Source organism: Parasteatoda tepidariorum, chromosome X1 (assembly GCF_043381705.1).
Source record: "Parasteatoda tepidariorum isolate YZ-2023 chromosome X1, CAS_Ptep_4.0, whole genome shotgun sequence".
Lineage (NCBI taxonomy): Eukaryota > Metazoa > Arthropoda > Arachnida > Araneae > Theridiidae > Parasteatoda > Parasteatoda tepidariorum.
The window spans coordinates 65,298,667-65,323,999 of record NC_092214.1 but is presented as its reverse complement, the minus strand read 5'-3'; the positions used below and the strand labels follow the sequence as shown (position 1 = coordinate 65,323,999).

The 25,333-nt window shown below is 30.8% G+C and overlaps 1 long non-coding RNA gene across 1 annotated transcript in view; it reads left to right on the top strand.

The window, feature by feature from the left end:
• Positions 1-20,538, top strand: part of LOC139427033 (uncharacterized) — a 133,891-nt gene extending 113,353 nt beyond the window's left edge. Inside the window, exon 3 of the long non-coding RNA XR_011638168.1 lies at positions 20,428-20,538. This is a non-coding gene — a long non-coding RNA (uncharacterized lncRNA). The remainder of the gene's footprint in view (positions 1-20,427) is intronic.
• The last annotated feature ends 4,795 nt before the right edge of the window (positions 20,539-25,333 follow it).

The window sequence follows — 25,333 nt, the reverse complement described above, 5'->3', positions numbered from 1 at the left end:
TATATATATACATATATATCATGTTACAACGCTTCTGACCCGTGAGAGATTTTTTCTAAAACTGGGGTAGAGCATTAAAACTAAGTTGTGAAAGTAATTTCAGGGGTTATGTATGGGAAGTTTTTGACAATTTTCTAATTTGTGATGCTCTTAAAAATAATTTTATATTAAAACTTTTGATTTATAATTTCATTAGTTGCTTGTACAATTTTTGATAAAGCTGCAGAAAAAATTATAAAAAGTTAACCTCTTGATTCCTAAAGCATCAAGTAGATAGTTTTAAAAAATGTTTCCCCCCTTCACATCGTGCGAGGGAAAAATTGTTCAACAGATTGTTTCGGTTTTTTCTGCAGTAAACTCGTTATTGCTTGAAAACTATTTTGCAGAGTTGAGCTCTTACTTATGTCTGATATCAACTTATTGAGACTGCACAAAGGTACCAAGAATAATATTAAACTTTGAACCGTTTTTTCTAAGAATATAGGAGCACTTGTACGGTTTTTTATGAACATTATTAGCTAACTTCAGCTAGTTTGAATAGGTAAAAATGTTAGGGTTCAAAATAGAACCAATTTTTCGAGAGCAATAAACTTGCACATTGCCAAAATTGATTTTTAGCCAAGTTACCATGAAATAAATTTATCCAGCAGTTTTACTTTTATTTTTTGTCAATACTTAAAAATCATTTATAAATAGTAGTTTAGGTGAAAACTTGAATATAATAAATGAAGAATTGATAGATAATATGTGATGTGCCAAATTTAAGTTAAATGCATTTCTGATAAATTTGTTTGTTATTATTTTGCCTAACAAAATCCATGACGTTTTGAGCATGCAGGTATTAAGAACTCAGTATCTCAAAATATTTACTATACTTAAAATTTAATCTTTATGTGTAGACTTGGAGCAATATAGTGATAAGTCACATTTTTCCAAAGATAGAGCTTTCAAAAGAATCTGCTCCTTAGTATTGTTTCTAGATAGATTACTATAAATGCTTTTTTTCGGAATTTTCACTTAGCAAAAACAAAATAAACAGAAAGCTCTTACTCTCTTCTTGGGAATCGTGGTATTTTCTAGAAAGAACGCCCTTAAAAATATGCTTTCTTGAATCATTTTTGTGGCATCCACACATTTTCTTTAAAACGGTCTTAATTAAATTTTCATTTTATTTTTGGTAAGTAAGGGTTCTATTACAAATCTACAGTAAGCTTCAAAAATTTCTAAGATTTTTTTTGTTGTTGCGAATTTGAGCATAAAAACTACTAGTTTTTTAGGTCATGCTAATAGCTCTACAACAGATTATAAAGCGTAAATGTTTTCAAAAAAATTTCTAGATCAATAATATAGTTACGTGTGGTTTGAACTAAATTCTTTGTCAATCTTTAAATATACAATGAAATAGAATTAAATAGTTTGTTCCATGGATTTTTTTAAAAAATATTCTAAACATTCTTACCTGAAGCATGATAAAAATAATACATTCATACTTAAACTGTAGCTTTTAGTTCAAGGCACAGCTTACATTATACGAAATCTACATTCGAAGTTCAAATGATTCTATAATATACGTTTTTTTGTAATGTTTGTTCGTTTAAAAAGATTTTTCTCAAAATCAGTATTTTTCTGAAAATGCATTTAAAGTATGCAATTACTATTCTGTTTTGACTATCAGCATGCAAAAAAAAAAAAAAAAAAAAAAANAAAAAAAAAAAAAAAAAAAAAAAAAAAAAAAAAAAAAAAAAAAAAAACTATAATTTTGGTTCTAAAAGCAGGAGAACAAAAATTTAAAGAGATTTAGAAAGTTAATGAACAAAAATTTATATAGACAATAGAGCCGCTGTGGCTTAGGGGATAGAGCATCTGCCTTCCAATGAGATGAACTGGGATCGAATGCAACCTATGGCTGGTTGATATGAATTGCGCTTCCGGCTCACACTGACCACAGTGCTGACGTAAAGTGTCCTCAGTGGTAGACGGATTATGGGTTAGAAGTCCCCTTACCGTCGGGCTAACCGAAGGAGGTGTTCATGGTTTTCCTCTACACGTAACGCAAATGCGGGTTAGTTCCATCAAAAAGTCCACCATGAAGGGAAAATTTCTCCCAATACTTGATATAGGAGTTGCCTTGTCTTCTGAATTGGGTTCAAAATTATTAGACTTCGGAGGCAATTAATTAGTAGTCGTAAACCCAAAAAATTGAGTCGGCTGTTCAACGACGGTTATAAAATAAAATTATAGTCTATAAAGGAAAATCAAAAATTTCGTCAAAATTGCTGATTTTCTCCCAGTCGGATAATTTAAGTGCCGCATATAATTATATTACCTCAAGTCCTTCATATGATACAATAAATTAATATTTAATGTGATAAGCTGCAGATAGAGAGAGTATGCTGCTATGATGTCAAACTATTTCTAAAATTTTCTAATGTGTAAATAATATCCAAATTTTAAATTTGTGTCTATAGTTTTACTAGTAGAATTTCTTGAGAGAATAGCTAAATAAAGAATAATAAATTTATCTCTATGAATACGAGGTCCTTTTCTTAACAGCACTTAACATTAATTATATAATCACTTAAAAAAGTTTAGTGTATCCTGTAAAACACATATTTCACATACAATCATAACATGAAACAAAAACGTATGCAAGTTACGACACACAAAATTGATATTAAAATAAGCAATTTAAAGAATATTTATTTTAAAACAAATTCAAATATAAAGTTAACGATGTAAAAATTCCTTTACTTTATTCTTTTTGAACTCAAATTATCAGTGTATATTTTTTTAAATATTCAAATATAATATATTTTTAATAATATAATATTTCTATAAGCTCACGATTTAAAAGGGTTTTTCGAAATAAATGACTCTAAAAAAATTCTTTACTTAAGCCATTAAATATTTAAAAACATGATTTGTTGGAAAAGTTTTTTTTTTCTATTCTGAGCTAAATCTAGTATTAAAGAGTTATTATTTTTGTTAGTTGAATGATAAAAAACTTACTTTTAATCGATATTCTAATCCCTGGAGATTAAAAAGGAAAAAGACAAACGGCATTTTACGAATTAAATCCTCAATTATCTTCTAAGAAAGATAAATATCTGTACTAAAGTGACAATTAGCTGTATTTTAAAGGGAAAAAAAGTTGTTTTATCATAATTCTCAGTGGAATCGTGGTCACTCTGTTATCACGTGACTAACAAAAGCATTTATTTGATCCCGAAAAATTAAGAGCATTTTTGTGTATGTGCTGCTTTATGCTCTTTTGGGAATTATCAACCGCTGATTTTCAGCTTGTATTTTGAAATCATTCAGCGAATTACGAGTTTTTGTTGAAACTCATAAAACGTAGGATTATTTTATAAACAAACATTTGTTACTTCAATATTTATTTTTATATAATAAATGTTAAGTATTATTTTATTAACTATTAATACAGATGACTTGTTGTTTATCGAAAAATAAAGCATTATGTTTGATTTTTTTTAAATGCTATATTTACAATTTACTTTTTAACTTTTTTATTAAATCGGAATTAAAAATGTTAAAGGAATAAAAGTAAGTATTTAAAAGTGAATAAATATAAAGGTAAAAAAAAGTAATTTCGAATAGACTCTTGTTTGTAGCTTTTGTTCTTAGTTATTACCAGAAATTATTTCGATAGAATGTTACAGTGCATAGGTCAAAAGTGTAGGGTTTTTGACGCTTCAGTTAAAGGTCAAAGGTTTGATCTACAACTCTAACCAGTTACCAGTACTCACTCCCCAACAGGGTCGGTCAAGTTTGAGTGCTTTTTCAAAAAAGGGGTAAAATTCTTAAACCAAAGAGGGCTTTTGCTATTTCTTTCATATTTTCGACTTGGCACAAAAACTAAGCATGTTTCATAGTCTTCGGTACAAAAGCGGGTTTGAACACCGAAACTGTAAGCTTATTTGCAGATTATAAATATTAATTTTGATCGCAATTTTTCATATAAAAATCCTGAGTATTTAGTTTTTGAAATCCTTGTAAACGAGAGTATTTTGAAAAAATATAATAAACATCAGCTTACACCGAGTACTCTTGAAACCTCAATATAAATCCCGAAATATCAAAGCAGGAAAATGCCTACTAAAGGATTTCGTGCCCTTAAAATAAGCCCTTTGGTGATGATTTCGGTAAAATTAGCAATAAAATATTGTTTTATAATAAATTAAAAATTTGGTAAATGTGGTGGAAGTTGGTATTTCTTTTGTAATACCTTAGAGCATGGCATAAAAATCATTTATTTGATTAAATTTACTCTTTGTTTTGCTTACTAAATGTGTGTTAATTAAAACCATTATTTTGAAGACCAGAATTTCCGTTAAACCTTTACCATATTAATGGAAAAATTACCAAATAAATAGTTTAAATACACTATACTTTGGTTTTATTAACCCGATTAATAAGGGGGGCGGTTGCGAGAAATGCCACTGACATATAGTACCGTAATTTTACCAGAATGTATTCTTCGTGTATTTATCCGTTATCTGGGTACAGACAAAAATCTTAATGCCAATATTATCGTCAAGTTTGTAATCTATCAAAATTAAAGATGGTTATATTTAAATTCAGTTAATTATTTTGAATATACGACGAGTGAAGAGCTAAACGACCTCCGCTAAGCTGTTTGCCGTATCTAGTTAGCTGGTATATATAGCTTTTAGTTCAAGGCATAGNTTTTAAAAGCACTTATCATAAATTAAGTTTTAGAAATTACTAAAGTGCTACTTAGTATCATGCAGAATACAATTATATACAACTTAGACAATATAAAATTTGTCGAGTTGTTTCTAAGTCACAAAATGAGACAGATAAAAATGATTTGTTTTATAACAGAGGCAGATCCATATTATATTTTTTTTGCAGCAACTTCAAATGTAGTTTAAAAATTCATTTTTAAAAGAATATTTCTGAAACTTCAAGATTCGGATAAAAATAAAATTAAATTAAGAGAGTTAGAAGTTTTAAATTAATAACCTCTTTCTTACGTGTAATATTTTAAGCAACTCAACTTTAATTTTTTCCTTAAAAATAATTTTTTGTTTAAGAGATTTTATTTAGGTTACATGACAACGCTTCTCCTATGTTAACCACCTTTTTTGTGAATTCCATCATTTAAAAATAAATGAAACATGCAAGAGGATTAGAATTACAAAACCAGAATCAATTAATAGCAATCAAATTAATGAATATAAAATTATTATCGTTACTTTTATTACTATATCGTTACTAGCAAAAAAAAGAAGAATTTCTAAAGATATGTATGTTAGTAAAAGCAACACTTCATCTGGGGACACACTGTCTGCTAACACACAAGAGCCTTTCTGTCGTCTGTGGTAATACCAAAAACTGACTGTGCCCCGAGGCCCATAATGGATAAACTAAATAAGAAAAAGCAATCAAAAATTCAAGTATTGAAATGAAAATGTAACGAAAATTTAATGATACAGAAACAAAAGTACACAGAGAAAAAAAACTAACAATGAAACGTCCACATATAAGAAAATAAATAATGATATAGTTACAGTTAGAATAACCAAATCAAAATAAATTAAAATACAAATTGCCAAATCTTTAAGAAAATTTCTTCAGAAATTTTTTTAGTGCTGACCCCTTTCGAAAAAATTTTAAAAAAGGCCAAAAGCATTCAACGATTAAAAATTCCAATAAAGTGCTGTCATCTATATTCCTCAGGAACAAAAAATTCTAAATTTTTCCTATCACAGCATAGGCCTCTATTTATGTGGGCTTCAATATCGGCCGAATTAGTTGAGCGTTTCTAAAATACATTGAATTAAAAAATTATAATTACAATAATTAAAAGGAAAATTATTATTCTCTAGGGAAATTTTGAAATTCCCAATGGCTGAAAGAAAATCTGTTTTATTATTACAAATAAATGTAAGCCTAATAATTTGACCAATAAAATATTATTAAACATTTTAAAGTATAAGTTTGAATTAAAATGTGTTAAACTAATAACATTAAACTTAAAATCTCTTCTTTTATCGTATAACGTGACTCGTATCATATTTTATCGTATATCGTTACTTTTATTCCTATGACATGCTGTCTTATTTATAGAGTACGCTATCCCTATTTCTAATATTAGAAAATATTTGAACATAAAAGGTAAAAATAATTTTATTATAACAGCAGGATGCAAATTTACACTTTGATAAATTTTCTTAGATTCTCAAATTAATAAAATCGTTAATTATATTTCTGATTTTTTAAATCTCTATTATCGAACTTACACACATAAGCAAGGTATAAAAAATCACCCATAAAAAAGCATAGCATGTATGAATAACTTCTACATTGGCCTCTAATACGATTTTTTGAAATCTAGGGTTATTCATTATTGAATGGTAATATTTTATAACACTTTTAAGGCAATCTTGTTATGGGATATTTTACAATCATCCTGTTCATCCCCATATCATAAACTCCGATTAAATTCTTACTGTGATAAACAAATGGCTTGAATTTTGAGTCTGATTGTTAAAGCAGTGGATTTCTTGTTCTTAAGATATTCACTAATTACTGTCATTTCGATTTACGAGAACTATACTATATTGTACTGCGGAAGAACTTTTCAAGTCTTCTCGAATCATTTAAATAAGACAGTAATAAAGGAGGACAATGTTTTTAAGACATTGGGGGAAAGACGGCACTTTTCCTTCAGCAATTTTGTATCCTGCCATCATTAAAACCGCTTCTAAATCTCGAAAGAATTGGTAGGCAGTATGCCGCAAGTATTTGCTTTAGGATTAAAGCGGCCAACCGAGGATTCATCTAGTCAAGTTTTAGCCAACATCTCGAATCTCTCAGCTCTCTTATTAGCGTCCTTCTTTAAAGCTTCACTTAGTGTACGTCAAGTTGACAAAGTTAGGAAATTTTTAATCTTGGGGACACAGGGGGCTTCCAGTTGCCCTTACGTTAATAACTCACGGGTCGCAAATATTATGCAAAGATTCTATCCTAAGATGGATCTCGATCAATAGCATTCGTCGTTTCCCGATTCCCGAAGGATTTAAGAGTCCCCGGAGTCGAACTAAACTTTGAAAGTGGTTTCCCTTAGATCTGCCTCCCGAGAGAAAACTCATAAAGCGAAAATATTTAATCTTTTCGAATATCTGAGCAGTACTGAACTCTTACTGCTATAAAGATTAAAACATTAGATTTCCAAAATATGGAAAATATCCGTGGAAAAGTTACTGATAGAATACAAAGTTTGGTCACATAGAAAAAACTGTATAATGTCAAATAACTCTAAGATTTTGGTTTTTGTTTGTATGTGTCAAAAACTTTTTTTCGGGAAATTCTCATATCAATAAGGAATCATATATTTTACGATTAAAACAATTTTATAAAAGATATCACCGTGAATTGTTAGAAAGTTTGAACCATGTTAACCTGTTTAAATTTGCTGAAAACTTAATACGATACCAAGTTGAACAATATTATGGAGTTGAACAATATTATGGAGTATTCTTTCTTGAACTTGATTACATGATAGTATGGTTCGCCTTATAATAAAACATGGTTTAATCTAACATTTTATTAAGGTTACAGCAAATTTAATCGATGTATGGTTGAAAGTACTGATGTTATGGTTCAAATTTGAACGAATTTTCTGAAAAGGTGTTTTGAGGAGAGTGTCATACTTTCAAACGCACGCACCTATGACATTGTTATTTTTTACACCGGCCAGAGGAGGAATTTTGCATTCAGTATATATCGTTAATACATGTAACAACTGTAACTATCTACCGTGTTTGAGACTATAGTAGTACTCGCGTCAGGGAAAACTCCAAGAGACACTCTCTATTCGAAGGGCAGATCTGTTGGTTCCTGTCTCTTTTATTTGAAACCTTGGCATATTTATCACTTAATAAGTTACACTCTATTTGAAGGACGCTGAGAAAAGCTTAAAAAAGTGAGGTTGAAAAAAAATTTAAATACTCTTTGTTAATATGTTTGTCTTCTCTTTCGAGGATTGCAGAGAAAGGTGAAAACGGTGCAATTAACATGAATTTCACATTCAAAGAATTTTTATCGGTGTATGTATGCACAATAAAGGAGAAGTTGACTTATCACCCAGGAACTGCTAACTACTTAGGGAAAAAAGTGATCAAATGACTGAACCATCCATTGATAATGATGAGGTGTTAATTCAAAAGAGCATTTCAATGTGTATAAAGTGAACCTTTCTATCATTTTTATTTATTGCGCGGGCTGTTTGTGGAAAAATGCAGCTTAGTTGTTAAATGGATAGTTAGAAAAGTTTAATGATATAACAATCGTTTTTATAACTGTTTTAGATGAATAAATATTAGTAGATACGCAACATGTATTGGTGTGCATAAAAAAGTTTAATGAAATCGTGAACCTAAATTGCTAATTTAGTACCATTTTTTAGTTTTTATGCATTCTCTGAATAAGGGGCATCCTTATCTAAGAGACAAAACATCTGCTCCCGGACAGTGTTCCTTATTAAGAGGTACAGCTGCATTTTAGGTTTTAAAAATGCGCTAGAGAATTTTTTTATTTTGCCATTGATGAGTAATTTTTCTAACTAATTTTATTCGAAAATAAAACCCCATAGTACTTATAATTGGAAATGTGATTCTCTTTTAAATAAAGTACCATTTGTTTAAGAAAAAGTAAATTATTTTAGTTAGGCTCACCAAAATCAAACAAGTGTGGTGTGCTTGTTGTTCCTTGAGCTTGTCTACATATACCCTTGATCTTGCAATGGTCGAAGGTATATGCAAAAGGTCCAGCAAGCATGAAAACGGACTTGTGGGATATGCTACTGTTAATATATGAGAAAATTTACGATCTCAGTAGAGCTATAAATTTTCGAAATATTCCAATAAAATATTATTTTCATTACATGCATGTTTAACTTGCGTTATTTTAGCTAATGCTGGATACATAAAACATTAGTAGTAAAAAAATAACACATTTGTGTTTTTTACTATAACTAGTTAAAAAATAAAACATCAGTTTTATGGCTATCAATATTCTATCAACTAACAAGTTTGAAGGAAAATAAGTGAAAATAAGTGTTATCCAAGGAGTTGCATCAAATGATCCAAAGAACAATGTATGGTGGTCAAAGGTATTACACAATTTTGTACCTTGGATCATTTTTTCTTATTAAAAATATTTTCTGAAGTGAAACGCAGAATTCATTCACTAAAAATATATCAAAAGACAAACATATTATGTATTCAAATTGTCTAAGTCTTTGAAATTATTATTTTTTGCATGAAAAATAAATAGTTAAAGTTTGTTTGAGATGCTAAACTTTACCATACACTCTGCCATATCATGACATTAAAACTATTTATGATAACAGCACTTCGAATCAAGGATTTAAACGAAAATCAGATTTCGCAAAATCTTTTGAACAGTGTTTTATTAAGTCTGAAATAACTAATTTGAACTATGCTTTTGATGTGAATGTATTGTAATACAACACAAGTCGTTGAGATTTTAATTATGATACGATTTAGTTTTAAAAAAATCAATGAGTATCAAGTTAAAAAAAAAAAAACATGATTTTTTTACGTCCGAATTTGTCTCGAATATTGAAGTATTGCTTAGTTTTATGCTATGGTAGAGCCACTTTAGCATTGAAAATTTGATCAGCTTGCCTTGAAATATAATTGAGTGTCTGTTCATACTGCCAATAAATTTGGTTTTAGCTTGTTTTTTGTCATTCAATTTTTTTCTTCATATTTATTTGATATGTTTTGTTCCTTCAATTTTTTTCTACCTTGACTTATGATTTTAGGTTTTCCAATTGGTGGATTTAAAAACCAATTCAATGCTCGACTCACAGAAATTTTACATTTATCTTAAAAATAGAGTTTTCCATCTATTCAATACTTCTACTTCGGTTTTCATTGTGTCACAGTATATAATATTTATCTGACTGGTTCTTGCTTATATTTTGGGGCATAGGATTGTTTGTGCTATTTTGCCACCACTCTGCAGAATCTGCTTCTGCACTGACTTCTTAGTAATGTCCTCCTAAGGAAGCTGTCATGTTATCAGCACTTTCTATTTTATTTACAATTTTGATTAGTTAAATTGTGGTGCTGTTGTCTGTGGATTCTTCGTGCATTTGAGATGGTTTCAAGTGTCTCCTGGTGTTTTTTGACAGGTATTTTGTATTAAATTGCATTTTATTTATTTAAATTCTAATTTCTTTAAATATTTTTCGTCCAGTTGTAATATTAGCTTGGCACTGTTTCAACTTGCAATTTGTTTTATTTCCTTCAATTCAAGATTACTATATATGAACATTGACTGAAAAAAAATCCCAACAACAAGAAGGAGTTGTGCTAGACAAATTATATTTGGTAGACTTGCTTATACAACCAAAAGATCATGTCTTTTCAAATTTCGTGAAGAGTGCATTAGTTTGGCACTAGTAGCACCACTGTAAAAATGGAAATCAGGGTTACTTTAAACACATGTTGCACAGATCGTAAGATTTATTTTTCGTTTAATGTTAACATAGTGAGCTGCTGTTAGCCAAGAATGCCTTTAATAAGACGAAAAAGCCATTATCCACAGCGCACTAACTTTGAACGTGGTCGTGTTATAGGGCTGCTGGAAGGTTGATTTTTCTTTCCGTGATCTTGCAGGAAATCTGGGAAAAAATGCATCCATTGTGCATGACTTTTCATTTTATTTTATAACCGTCGTTGAACAGCCGACCCAATTTTTGGGTTTACGACAACTAATGATCAAATCCGTTGCTTGGTAATTTTGAACCCCATTCAGAAGACAAGGGAACTCTTGGATTAAGAGTTGGAAAAAATTTGCCTTCGTAGAGGGCTTGGTAAATGTCCTCTACTTTCTCCGTGTAACATGCTGCGCTACAAGGAGAGGAAAACCACGAAAAACTTCCATGGTTAGCCCAACAGCAGGGGGAATCTAACCCATGATCCATCTACCACTGAGGATATTTTATATCAGCACTGCGGTTGGTGAGAGCCGAGTGTGGATTTCGTATCGACCAGATGGGATTCTGACCCAATTCACCGCTTTGCTGCTTCAAGAAGATCGGGTTCTGGGCGACCATGCAGCACTACTCAGAGGAAAGTCCGCCATGTACGGCGTATGGCTGTCGCGTATCGTACTGCGTCTGCATCAGAAATTCGAGCAGCAGTTGGTACTGCAGTAACATAACGAACTGTTACGAATCGGCTACTTCAAGTACAACTCCAAGGAGACGCCCTTTTCCTTGCATTCCACTCCAAACCATTAACGTTTACAACGTGAGTGGTGTCGAGTTAGATCCCACTGGAGGATAGAGGGGAGATCTATTACGTTTTCAGATGAAAGTCGGTTCTGCTTTGTTGCCAGTGATGGCCGTATATTCGTTAGAAGGAGGCTAGGTGAGCGCCTGCTACCGATCTTTGGCCCACTGGACATACACCAGGTCTGGGGAGCAATTTCTTATGACAGAATGAGCACTCTCGTGGTTATTTCACGCATTTGAACTGCAACTTTTTACGTCAACCTGGTGATTCTACCTGTTTTGTTGCCATTCATGAGCAGCATTCAACGGGGCATTTTCCAACAGGATAACGCTCTGTTGTTGTAACTCAACATGCTCAATTGATTGTCAACATGTTGTCTTGGTGGGCTAGATCACCAGATCTTTCACCAATCGAGCACGTATGGGACATCACTGGACGACTACTTCACCGTCATCCACAACCAGCATTAACTATCCCCGTATTGACTGACGATGTACTTATAGGTATGGAACTCCATCCCACTAAATGACATGCGACATCTCTATGAGACAATGCATGCCTGTTTACATGCTTGCATTCAAAATTTTGGTTGTTTCACCGGTTATTAATGTACCAGTATTTCACATTTGAATCTTGAAACTTTAATCTATTGAATATGTTACTCAGACAAATGCGCTGAAATTTCATTCATCTACAATAATATTTTCTTTGTGTTGGGATTTTCTTTCCATCAGTATGTATATGTATATAATTAAAAAAAATATTCTAAGTTTTTGCAGTTATCATAATTAGATTTTAAGATATACATCGTTTTAATTTAAACTTGGAGGAAAAAATATATAATGGAGAAAAAAAACTTTTGAAATTTCAACATCACTTGAAGTTCAATATGGTGGAAAACGAAACAAAGCCTTACATCATGTTCTAATTGAGGTAAAAATGTTTTCATCATTTAAAAGAAAATTAAGTGGATTATTTTTTAATTAAAATATCTTTTTCGTGTTTCCAGATTTACTTAAATTTAATTACATTTGTGTACATACAATAGCTTACATTTGAGTAAAAATCTTATTGACCATTCAAACTCAAAAGAGATTGTTTTTTTATATATAAATCTACAGTATAACGTACACCCAGCATTGCAAAAATTACAGTATGTGCCAAAATTCTTTCATAAAAGCAAGAGTGTTTTGTTTAGAAATATTTAGGTAGTTTGTATCATTTTTGCTTAACTTTATAGATACCATCATGTCCATAGGCTAATTGGAAAATTCGACTCTTGGCAAACTACCGTCGTTACTTGTTTCGCTCATTGCGGAGAACCTTGTCAGAAACGTCGACAGTTTGCAAATAGCCGGAATTTCTATTTAGCCTAGATATACACATCTTAATACATCTCGTGAAAAGTAGGATATAGCATCGATGATTTTCTAAAGAAGCTTGTTATTTCAAGTTTGAAAATTGTAATCAGATCATGTTTCAGTGACCTCCTTTATTTTCGAATATAAATGCTTATCCATGGCACCCAATGCAAAATAGATGGAGGAAGACCTCTAAGTAGTCACACATTTACCATACAAAGTATCTCACAAAGCATTTCGTCACGAAATCATGTTATTTGTGACAATACGCGGCCTCTCAAATGCATGGTGAAAATATTTCTTCAACTGAGATGTACATAGCGGGAGATTGTTAACTAGAATAAAGACTAGACGATCGAAAATAAGATGACGAAACAAACCGACCGGATGTATGGCGATTAAGGAGTTTGCCTCGTACCAGAAAGATTCCAGGTTCGAAGCTCGCTTCGAGCATGTGTGCAATAATTTATCTCTTTGTTCTTTTCGTCCTTTTTGGGTTGTTTGGGTGACATTGATCCACCTATATGGTGCCCACGATAAAGTAATCATCAGGATTTTTTTAAAGTTGATTTACGAAATATTTCTCTACAATTGACGAAATTCATTTATTTGAAGGAGTGAAGACAGTTATTTCGTCCCTTTGACGAAATGAACAATTAGAGCATATACAAGAAAAACGTTTCGTCAAAAATAAAGAAAGCTTCGCGAAATTTGAGCATCCATTTTTTTACAGTGCATACTTTAAATGTTTAGGTAGAAACTGAGATTAAAGTAAAATCAGAATATTCTTCATGAAAAAGGGTATAATACAAGGTTACTTTTAAATTTTGTATTTTTCCTTCAAAAGGGAAGAAAAAAACTATACTATTTGTTTCCTCAGGTGCCTTTAAGAACTTATCTAAGATAAAATATTCAAAAGGTAACAATCTCTTTTCCTCTTTTAGTGTTTTAAAGACGAGAGGATAAAAGAAAGTTCTCGGGGTAAAAGAGAAGAAAAAAGGGGCAAAGATAAGAATAGAGGGATGGTAAATCGGCTTTTCAGGTGTTGAATGTAACTCACGAAGAAAACCCTGCCCTGTAGCTGTAGACCAATCATCGGGCTAGGCAATAGCCAGGGACATAATTGGATCTGGGGAAGCAGAAGATGACCACTTTTCTTTCTGCCTGACCGTGAGTCAGAAAAGCTGTGAAATCCGAATGTCCCCGAAAGCCATTTCCTTCGTAAATCTGTAGCTTTGCTAGTTCTTAGAGGGTGAGGTTATTCCATTCTACCCTTTATAGCTGGAGACGAAAAAGATTTAGACCTTGAATTTTAGACTTCTATTTTTGAATCATCAGGAAATAAATCGAGGATGTATAACATAAAGAATTTCAGTTTGAGGTATCTATCCAATATCATCATCTTTTTAAATATCATTTTGAATAGTGTTGGGGACATACATTATTGTAAAAATTTCGTAGTAGAAATATTAAAAGCAGATCTTCAAACCCAGCTATATTTATATAAGAAGCAGTTTTTAGTGCATTCATGGTTGTTGTTGGTTTATTGAAATATGTAAGAATTCAAATTCAAAACAACATAAAAACTCAGAGCGGATTTTTAAAATTATTTCTTCCATATTCACGATATCACTGTGGTTAAAGACTCTGAGCTGTTATGATAACAGACTGAGGTTAAATCCTCAGTAGTGGCTTGAAGTCCACCAACTTCAGATCAATGGATCCTAAGCCCTAGCAAGTCTAGGAAGAAAAGATGACTTTTGCTCAATCATGTGCAATGTCCACAGCTTGCTGAAATGCTTTACTTTTTTTAATTCTATACAATTATCTACTTCTTTCTTTGTCCATAATTATTTTGTGAACTCTTATTTAATGTTTCCTAAGAACTGTCCAGAGCCACGGGGGCTCAGGGAATAGAGCATTCATCTCCCAATGAGAAGACCCAAATTGTTTGGTACGGATTCTGCTTCCAGCTAACACAGACCACAGTACTGACACAAAATATCCTCAGTAGAAGACAGATCATAGGTTAGAATTTTCTTGCCATCGAGCTAACCATAGGTAGTTTTCCGGGTTATCCACTCCATGTGTAACGCAAATGAGCTTTAATTCCATTAAAAACTCCTCCTCGAAGGCTTGGTTGCCCATCACTTGATCCAGGAGTTCCCTTCTCTTCTGGGTTGAGTTTAAAACTACAAGGCTCGGGAGTTGAACATTTGATAGTCGCAAACACAGAATCGTCTCGGCTGTATACAACACCGGTTATTAAATAAAATAGTAACTGCCCAGTACAAATCGTTAGATAGTGATGGTTATAGAGAATAAGATAAGATTACATTTATACAATTTATTAGAGATGAAATTAACAATTAAACTAATTAAAACATATAAATACAACATTAATCATTGGTAAAACAGCATAAAAAGTGAGGGAAGGAATAGTGTTCATAATTTGCATAATTAATAGCATTTTTAGAGTCAATTACTTCAGTAACATTTTGGCAATGCCAGTTTCTGTGTTCTTAAGTAGGCTCAAACTTCCTAATTTTATACTGAAATTAGCTTTCTCTTTAAAATGCAACTGCAGAAACTTAGCAACGTGCCAGTGATCGGGGCTTTGCTGTGGCTGTGAGACTAGGTGCAATTTTTCAACTTAACTAGTTTTATCTCCTTTGTTTATCGTATTAGCCTAGCTGCTTTTTTTTTTTATCAGAAACTTGCAAGTTGTATGTCATTTGATAGCCGGAAAAATTTCATCGCTTACTATTCAAACACTGTTTCAGTTTCAAGAAGAGAAAAAATTCGTTTCTGGAATACTCATTCAGATAGTCGTCTTTAAGAATGATTTTTTTCCATCTAGGATTTTTACTCCATACTTCATACTAAGAAATGCCAGAAGGAAGTAGTTAACCAATCTTCAAAAATGGTCTCATAAATTACACTACATTTTAAAGTAGACTTATTACGGAGTTTAAAATTTGTTGGTTTAAATTTAAATGATTCCGCCTCTTTATGCAAAGATAATTTCATTAAAACGTAGATTCAACTGACATAAAGACTTTAAATTAAAAATACAAAATTATTTTGCAGCTGCAGTAACTCATCAAAACAAAACTAAAATACTAAATCTAATACAAGATCCGTCGATTTTAAAACATGAAAACTTCTATTTGTTTACTTCTTCGCTTGGATTGTTCAAAATATTTCTTTAGCTTAAACTTTTTTACAATTTTTTTTTAAATATTTCCTCTCATCTTTTTGATCTTAAATTTCAGATTTGCAGCTTTAACCTCTCTTAAATAAACATTTTCTCCGAGAATTACGAACGGAAAAATGTTAAATTTTTCAATCCAGCTGACATCGTTTAAGAAGTAAAAAGGCGAAGAAATACAAAATTTCCCCCCATCCCCTACTTATTCATAAGTAACGATATTTCATTTGCTTAATATTTGCGGACAGTATTTTTGGGGAAGTCCCGAATTTGGATGAGCGAGGGTAAAATATAATATTTTTCTCCACGCAAGGAGAGGAAATCTTTGAAAGTAAGAAAATGGCTTTAACTAGGCCAGCTCCGTTGCATAATTGGAAGAGTAAGGAAGATTCTTTCGCTGGTGTGACATGTAGCGAGTAAACTAAGTTTTCCACCGTTTCAAGAGTGAGAGAGAGAGCTAATAATTATTTATGAGCTTGCTCTAAACGAGATTAAAACACAGAGCAAATTACTGTCACAGTCCCGCATCGAAAATTGGGTCCACACTTTGCCAGGCAAATTGCGCGCGGAGTCCCGACCAACAGCAGCAGCAACTAGGGGAAACGAGTTACGATACCAAAAGTTATTATTTCTAGCCCTGGTCCCTGGTGCCTTTCCAAGTTGCCTGGGGGAATGGGCCTACGAATTCGCCGGGACAACCCAATTATCCAAGTGTCAAGCAAAGGAGAAGGGCCCGCTCTGCATAAATACACTTCACGGGGAAACGAAAGACATAGCGAAAAGTGTAGAAAAGTTGGCCCCGAATGGAATTCGTAATTGCGCTGTCGAATAGAAGGGAGAAAATAAAAGTGACTGCTGTTTAGTAAGGTTAACCTTTATTTTTGTCCCCCTCTCAGACTTTTTTTTCTTTCTTTTCTTTTTTGAATCTCCCGACCGAGCACCCTTTTTCTTGCATCCCCCAAATCTCTAATGATAAAATTGCCCTTTATTGACAGGTTGTTCTTTGGTGTAGGAGAAATTCCTCCCCTATTTATGGTCAAGCGTTTTTCTGTCGAACTGTTCGCAATGGGTATCGATTATTTTATTAGAGTGGTAAGGCTCCACATTTGCACACCCAACTCTCCAAGGGCACAAAGGAAAGTCCGTGGACAAATAAGGCAAAGATGGTCGCATATTTTAAAGGCCCCGATTTCAATAAACGTGTTTGCTTATGCGGCGTCTTTATGCATCACCTCATGAATCTCCAATATAGATATAGATATGTGTACATACTCATTTGAATATTCATTAACCCTCTAGATCATCGGAAAGCTGTCATTTCTGTTCAGATTTTCTCTCTCCAGAAAGTATAATAGGCCATTTTTTACGCCACTTTCAAGCGATGCATTTTAAACAGATTCAATGGAACTCAAAATCGCATATGTACACAATGCGGTTTAAGGGTCCAACAACCCTTCTGTATTGAAAGTGAGATTCAATTATTTAATTCAAAGGAGAATAATTTCGGGGAAACTAAATTTTAGAATCTTGTGTCTCAGATAGATTTCGTTGGATGATAATTAGAAATATGAATGCATGAATAGGGGATGAGAAAGAGTATGATGAGTACATACATTACAGTAGGTATGAATTACGGTTAAGAGTTTAGCTTAACTAAAACAATGCTTGAAATTTTCAGAAAAATTTTCATATATGCATATAAAAGTGATAAATTTACACTACGTTTGAATAATCAAATTGATTGAATATTAGTTTCGGTTTTTACTGTGAAATTCATCAGCAATCGTTGATTAGATGCACTAGTGTCGATATTTATATTTTAGTGTAAAAATCTCTAACTCTTTTGCAAGCGATGGCTATTTTAAGTAGACAATTGAATAATTGTTAAGAGAGAAAAATCATAGGTTATTTGAAAAAATATAACTATGCAAAAACCGCTTGTAGGATATTAGAACATATGACAAAAATTTAATTAAGTACATATTTTTCGTCAACTTGTTCGCTTTTATTCTTTTCCTTAAATAAATATTTCATAATGAATTTTATAAATTCACATAAAAATTTAATTACAAATGGATTAAAAAAGAAAAAGGTACAATATGGTAAACTATGATAATATCTGCATAGATGTATTTCGATTCACCTTTAGGATAGATAGAGGTACATAAAGGTACACTGTGGTAGATAAAGGTACATAACAAATAAGTTTAATAAGCTAAAATAGAAGCCCTAATCTTAACCCTTCTCTTTTTCTTTACTTTGACGCACAGAACCTTAAACTCTAGTGAGAATATTGTTTATTTTTATCTTGTCTGATTTGTTGTGTATTTCACTTAGAGTTAGAAATAAGCTGGTGATTTACTAGCTTTAAAATAAGAAAGAGAAAACTTGTATGAATATGAAAGTGAGGCAAAAAAAGTGAGACCATTATTAAACAGTTGGAGTTGGTTCATGATTCAAATAAGACTTAGGTGAAATTAATTAAATTCTGAAGTTTGTCTACTTAATTAACTGCTTAATTTCCCTTTAACTCATTGCTCGAAATTGGAATACTATTTCGTAGCTGATTACAAACCAATTTTGCTTTGAAACTTCTTATTTCTGGCATAAACATAAAACACCTAATTTGGACTATACTTTGTTTATATTTGTACAAATATCTTAATCTTAATTTTATTAAACATTTTATCCCTAATGTAATCTACTTATTTTTCAACGATGGACATATGATTTTTACACTTAAATTTCACTAGAAAAGCATTGAAGAGTTTAAACTAGGGACTTTTTTTCTCTAGTATAAGAACCATGAATTAAATCTTCGAACTTACTTCGTTATTTCTACAAAACTCCCATCCGTTTATGATCAAATTGCAGAAAAGCATTGAAGACTTAGAGCTAGGAAAATTTTTTTCTCCCACATGAGAACCATGAATTAAATCTTTGAACTTAATTCGTTATTTCTGAAAAACTCCCATCCATTCATGATCAAATTGTAGAAAAGCATTGAAGACTTAAAACTAGGAAGAAAAAAAATTCTCCCGTATGAGAACCATGAATTAAATCTTTGAACTTACTTCGTTATTTCTGCAAAACTCCCATCCATTCATGATTAAATTGTAGAAAAGCATTGAAGACTTAAAACTAGGAATTTTTTTTTCGCCCGTATGAGAATCATTAATTAAATCTTTGAACTTACTTCGTTATTTCTGCAAAACTCCCATCCATTCATGATCAAATTGTAGAAAAGCATTGAAGACTTAAAACTAGGAAATGTTTTTTCTCCCGTATGAGAACCATGAATTAAATCTTTGAACTTAATTCGTTATTTCTGAAAAACTCCAATCCGTTCTATTAAAATTATTATTATTATTATTATTCAAATTATCTATAAAGAAATTTACCATTTTATTTTGACTTTAAGACAAATTTAAAATAGACTTTTTTAATTATAAGTATTAAACGAATATTAAAATTAAATATTAAAAATTAAATATTACTATAAATATTAAAGAAATAAGAAGTTCAGGAAAACATTCTTATTCGTTTAATAATTCCTCGTTATAACCATGAAGTAAAAACGTTACTTTATGAAAAAAGTATAAACCTGTCATCTTGCTATATAAAATCAGTAAATAAGTAATTCTAATAAATAGTAGTTTCAATTATTACAAATAATTACTTACCTGAATAAGACTCTTTTAATTCGAATAAACCCTAATTTGGGGAACTCGAAGGATGTGATTTGATCACAAAAGGGAGAACATGTAAGTACTGTAAAATTCATTACCATTTTTTTCTAAACCAACCGTCAGTTTATCCCAGAGTATAAATGCCTGTCAAACTTACAATAAAAGAGCAAAAAACGGCTCTTAAGTTTCTTATTAATAGAACCTGACATTTTTAAAAAGGTCTTTGCATACTGAAGCTTTTTTGAAAGTACTGTCTATTAAGTATAAATTTAATACTGCCCAAAACCAGAGTTTATTCAACTATGAAACTCAAAGAGTAACAGGATTAATTTTTGTGGTTATGAGAAGCCTATAATTTGTAACTATTTGTTTTTTAATTTTCTGTTTATATATATATATATATTTATACATAGAACCGCATAAATTATTTTGAGTGAAAATGTGTTGCGAGGTTTAAAAGTTATCAAATTCTTCTCTTATTCAGTTACATAAATTAATCACTACTTTATTTTAAACCATTCTTTGTCACAGGTATGTAAGCTAATCATCGTCCCTGAAAATATTTTAGGATAACTTGTTACTCCAGAAGATGTAGGGGCCAAAGTCCTCTAACTGTAGAATGAAAAAAATTCAATTACGATTTACTAACATTTGATCTGCTTACAAAAAATGTACAAAATTTTGTCGCAAATTCATTATGGGTATAGATTGTTGTCAGATACATAGTTATTCAAACAAAAGAAACAAAAAAATTATTCTTTTATTTTCTAGTAATGCATGCATGTATTTTTCGAATAAATTTTATTGTAATTATAAAAGTTTTTTAAATATTATTTTTATCGTTTTAGAAAAGAATTTAAAACTTCTATATGGTCTTGCATAGTAGCATTCAAACTACAACATCTGTAAGAAAACTCTGCTGATAATATTTAGATCAAGCTGAACGTTTATATAGGTAAGTTTAAATTTTATTTGTAGTATTTAAAAACCAGAAGGAAAATTATTTCTCGCAATATGAACAGTGTAAAAAATTTTAAGTATTTAAACACCAAATAAAGTAAGAGAGAGTTAGACAAAACCGGGCAGATATCTAAAACTTGAACTAGATTACTACAGCTATTTATTAGAAACCACTTGAAACTGGTTGCAGACATTTATCTTGTTATTGAGAAATGAATGAAAGATATAGCAAATAGCTGTTGTTCATTAACGAAATATTTTGAAAAATTTGAATAAAAAGTTATGATCTTCACTGATTTTTCTCGGCTGTTTCTAATTACTTGAAGAATTATTTCAGGTAAGTTCGTTTGGATGATGACTTCTCTTTAAGCTATTTGTTTAAGTTTTAAAAACCGGTTTCGCATCTCGTTCAAAATATGTTAAGTCTTTTTTTTCTGGTCAATAACCGAATAGTGCAAAAAACTAATCTACAGGACAAAAGCTCGGGTAGGTTGCATACAGTGTTTTTACTGTAAATGAAGAACACATGAAACCTGTAGCATGATTGAAGTTTTTATTTGTGATTTCTGTACTAAATTAGGTCAAATAATTAACTGTAATTTCCAACAAAATAAATACAAAATTACTTACGCTCTTTCATTTTTAAACAGCTATGAATAAATATTATCCTGTAAATGAATATTTCAGTCGGAAAAACAAGGTTTTTTTCATTATATCAATAATTACTCGATATCATACAAGGTAGGATTAATTTGAGCATTTACATACTTCCAAAAAATAATAAATTTACCCTTCAAAATATCAATTTTTCCAATTTTCAACCTGGTTTTATTCAACTTACCCTAACCTTTCTAAACTATTTTCATAATACAATTCAAATGAAAAACTTGCCACGGAATAATTTACAGGCTGTGAACTAAATACTAACTAGGGATTTATTAGCTTAGTTCAAACATATTGCATTGATTATAAAAACTAGAAATAACGAGGCTAACTGATTGACAGAAGAAAAATGAGATAATGAGAACATTGCTGCAGCTATTTTAGATATTACTAACTGCTCATAAACAGTGAAACAACAGTTAAATATGAAAATATGAACCAATGATAACTTCTGAACCTAGTCATGTTTGACTGAAAAATTATTATTGTAATTCATGCTTTTTAAGATTTCATATAAAAATAATTAGTAAAATAACTTTTACTTTTAAAGAAATATTTCATGCGAATACGTTAATTTTAAATCTTACTTTAAAATTGCTGTTAAAAAATTAAGTGTCTAGTTAAGCATGAATTTCATGTAAAACGTTATTATTTTATGTTAAAATTTAACGGTCTCCATGCCTATCAAATCATTTCATATTTTTTAAAGTACAGATCGCTTAGAGTAGTCATAAAATCTATTACCATTTTGGCAATTATAGTGTTCTTTAGCATTAATTTAAAGACAGCGCCACAATCTATTTCACGATTCCATATTTTATAATTGAAAAAATATATATACTATGAAAAATTAAACTCATTATATTTTGACAGTCGACGATGCACACGAAATATACATATGTATAATTTTTAAAGTTTTTAAACATGAACTACAGTGTTAGAAATTTCTCGAAAAAGTTATTAAATAATAGTTTATATAATTGTTATTTTACCATATTCAAACAAATCAGTTAAATAGTCATAAATAAGATGGTATTCAAACTGTTAACTGTGAGAAAAACCATTTTTTGACTGCTTTTACCTAATACGGTTAAACAACTGGAATTCTATTGCACCATCTAGATTCTAGACGAACCTAATAAAACCACTTAGTCCCTTGCACATGGGTACATATTATAGTCGAGAGGGCTAATCTGTCAATCTCATGAGAGATTAGCCCTCCAGTCCCAGTGTTGACGCCGCAATATTTTCTACATGCCCTTCAACACATGAAGAGTTTCCAGTGTCTTGCATTCCCGACTCTGAGCTATTAGAATACGATACACTCATTCACACATAGATGGCAGCACTATGCTTTGAAACCATGCTAGTTGTAAATGGTTAAAAAACCGTATAGTTTCGTATTAAAGATCTTTTTACCGTTATAGTTGTAAACAGTTTAATAGCAAAAATTTTCTTAACCGTAAAATTTACGGTTAATTAGATGGAGAGACTGCAGCCGATTATTTTACCATCATTTTAGAAAAAAAATTCTAGCAGTGTAAAAAGAACCTTGCATATGCTTTTCTAGTGTTAACAGTGAAAGTAATTTATTTTAGACATTTAAAAATTAATTAATCCCCATAAATATGATTACAAAATATATAATTTAAAAATTAAAACTAGAGTTTTATTCCAATTTGTTCCATAAATTCAAAGAAAAAGAACATTAAGCAAAAGTTCTAGCAAATGTATGGCCGCTCTAAATTGAATTTAAAAGATCCAAATGAGAAACTCGAATGAGTTAAGACAATAAAGTGAAGAAGAATTCTGTTAGAGATTACTCTTCAATCCTATTCTTGAAGACGAATGTCCAACAAAATGGTTCTTCCATGCTTTGAAGAGAACATCTAAAGACTCCGAAAGACATAACCACGTTTTCTTCGGTGAGGAAAACTCAGAGAAAAGTTTTAAATCTCTTTTCGAACTGCGAGGGCAAAATATTTCATATTCCTTTTCATATTAACATCTCGTTATTTTAACGAAATTAGCGCATCACGTTTCGCGAATGATCTTCGGTGGAAAAGAGAGCTAGAAGCCCAACACCCCCTCAACTCTTCCTATGAAGTTCGCCAAGAAAAGTTCCCTTTTGAATCCTCCTTTAATTACACACGTTTGAACGTGACACGCCAACAACTGATTCTTAAGATGGGTTGGCGTCTAATTCATTTTTGAGAAATCCAAGAGTTCTTTTCCTTTCAAATGAATACTGCATTGTGATTTTGCATTCTCATTCTGTTCTTAAATAGAAACTTTTAATTACTTTACGGTTGGAGTAACGAAGGATCCGTGAAGTGCATCGTTAAATATTCGGACAAACTCTTTTATCTTTGCTTTCAATGAAAGAAAGAATACCACGGATTTCATGGAAATCACCAAGGTGAAACCACTTTCCTGCAGTTGCATCTTCTTTAAGATTAATTTACTGCTGCAATCTGTTATTCTTTTTTTAACTTTAAAGACGTTCTTTCTTTGCTTTTATTTATTTTTTTACTCGCAGATTCTTGGCTTAAAGCGTTTATAGGAGGAATATGTGGAATAAAATAGAATTTGAGACTCTTGCATTTAATTTAATTTTCAGCTCTTCATTTGCTGAGAATTTACAATCAAAATGTTGGGTGAATCTTTTCCGGTGTTCTTAATAATTTCCTCCATAAGTCTTGCTGAGTATTTGAAATTATTGCTTTTATGTTTTATATCGCGATTAAGGCTTGATATTCCCTTTCACGCATTTTATCCACTGTAATCTAATTCATTAGAGAGGAAATGTTTTGTCAAAGAGCTATATCAATATAAACATTAAAAGAATGCATTTTATAGTTTTTGTGGAAATCTGCACAATAGTAAAATTATTTTCCAACTTTTTTATTGTTTTCTACTTTTTAAAGATTAAATAGCCAATGAATATTGTTTCTTTTGTTGTGTTATATTCATTTTTAACAAAGCTAATGACTAACATTAAAACAATTGAAATGTTAGTAGTTAGGTAAAAATATTTTCAGGTGAATTAATATGTGATTAATATATGATATTAGGTGATTAAATATATGATATAAAATAATGTGTGACTAACTATGTGACTATGAGACTACAATTTTTAAAACCAGAATTTCCGGTAAACCGTTGCCATATAGACTAAAAATTGCAAATGAATGGTTTAAATACATCATATTTTGGTTTTATAAACTAACATTATATTTTTTTTCCCCCAGAAATGTCATTACTATGCAGTACGGTAATTTCACAAGAAATTTTTTCTTCACAGACACATCAAGTACTTTTCGTCAGTTGTTCATTTCAGTTTCATTTCTTGGATCTTTTATTATTAAAAAAGTGTAATGATTTTAAAACAAATATTTTTTTTTAAATGTATCAAGATTAATTTGAGAAAATCTGTCGTAAACGTCTGAAGATAATTTCGGTCAACGCTTGTAATGAATGAAGACCGTAAATTAATTGTTCGCATATGAAAATAATTTTTCATTATATTTGGAGGAAAAATCATTTGAACCTACCTTTTGATATGCAGCTGTATTTTTTTAAAATTGCAATTATCTAAGAAAAATCTAATTTTCAGTATAGAAGTTTAACTAATTTGATATATTTTATTTTTGGTAAAATAACAAAACTTACAAACCTGGGTTTCCAGAAGCGTCTAAGAAAAGAAGACATTTTTTATAATAATTAATATCCAGAAATTGAAATATAATAGAGCTTATTTCGATAAAATTCACCAACAAACATTAGAGAAATCAGCAATTAAAATTTTTATATGTCATAAATATTCTGAATTTGCAAGTATCGTAACAAAATTGCATCGTGTTTTCCAACCAATAACTATTTAAAACAACAAAACAATTTAAAAATTTACTTAACTTAATTTAAAACAAATGTCTCATTTTAAAATTATCAAGATTAATTTTTAGAAAATATGCGGTAAACGTATGAATATAATTTCAATCAATGCTTGTAATGAATGAAGGCCGGAAATTAATTGTTCACCATGAAAACCACTTTTCATTATATTTAGAGCCAAAGTAATTTGAGCGCAGCACCATTTGATATGCAGCAGTATTTCAAATTTTTTTTTTT